At 61.5% G+C, this 602-nt stretch overlaps 1 pseudogene; it reads right to left on the bottom strand.

The window, feature by feature from the left end:
• Positions 1-531: 531 nt before the first annotated feature.
• LOC146851629 (U6 spliceosomal RNA) lies at positions 532-602 on the bottom strand (annotated as a pseudogene).

The following is a 602-nucleotide window of genomic DNA, read 5'->3' as shown; positions in this document are numbered from 1 at the left end:
AGGGAGGCCACGTCCCACAGAGGCAAAGCGGCAGCTAGCAAGGAAGCCCACAGACACCCAGTGGAGCAACACAGAAGCCCCGGAGGGAAAAGTGGCAAGGGGACAAGGCGGCACAGACCCGCTGCAAATGACAGCGGACACGCAGTGCCAGCCCAGCAGCCAGGGAGCAGGATGCCGCAGAGGCAGAGAGCCAAACCGGCGACCAGGCCCCCGAAAGAGAGACAAGGCCATAAAAGACAGCCTACACGGTGAACCAAAACACCGGCATCACCGCACACCCCAGCACACCATCCCAGCCACCCGGAACACCCAGGAAGCCAAGGACGAGGAACAGCCCAACCATGCAAGAACCCCAGCCCCGTAGACCACACACGAGGGCCAAAGAGGGGACGCAGAGCAGCAGCAGAGAGCAAGCAGCACAAGCAGGAGGCCCTAGGTACAAACCCCGGCAACACCAGGAGCCACCGCCACCCAAACAGGCCAAGGGCAACCCGCCAAAACGGAACAGGAGCGGGAGGACCGGCACCACTATCAAACATGGGACGCTTCATGAATCTGCGTGTCATCCTTGCGCAGAGGCCATGCCAATCTTCACTGTGGAA

Source organism: Triturus cristatus, chromosome 4_1 (genome assembly GCF_964204655.1).
Source record: "Triturus cristatus chromosome 4_1, aTriCri1.1, whole genome shotgun sequence".
Lineage (NCBI taxonomy): Eukaryota > Metazoa > Chordata > Amphibia > Caudata > Salamandridae > Triturus > Triturus cristatus.
This window is presented reverse-complemented; position numbering and strand designations above follow the sequence as displayed.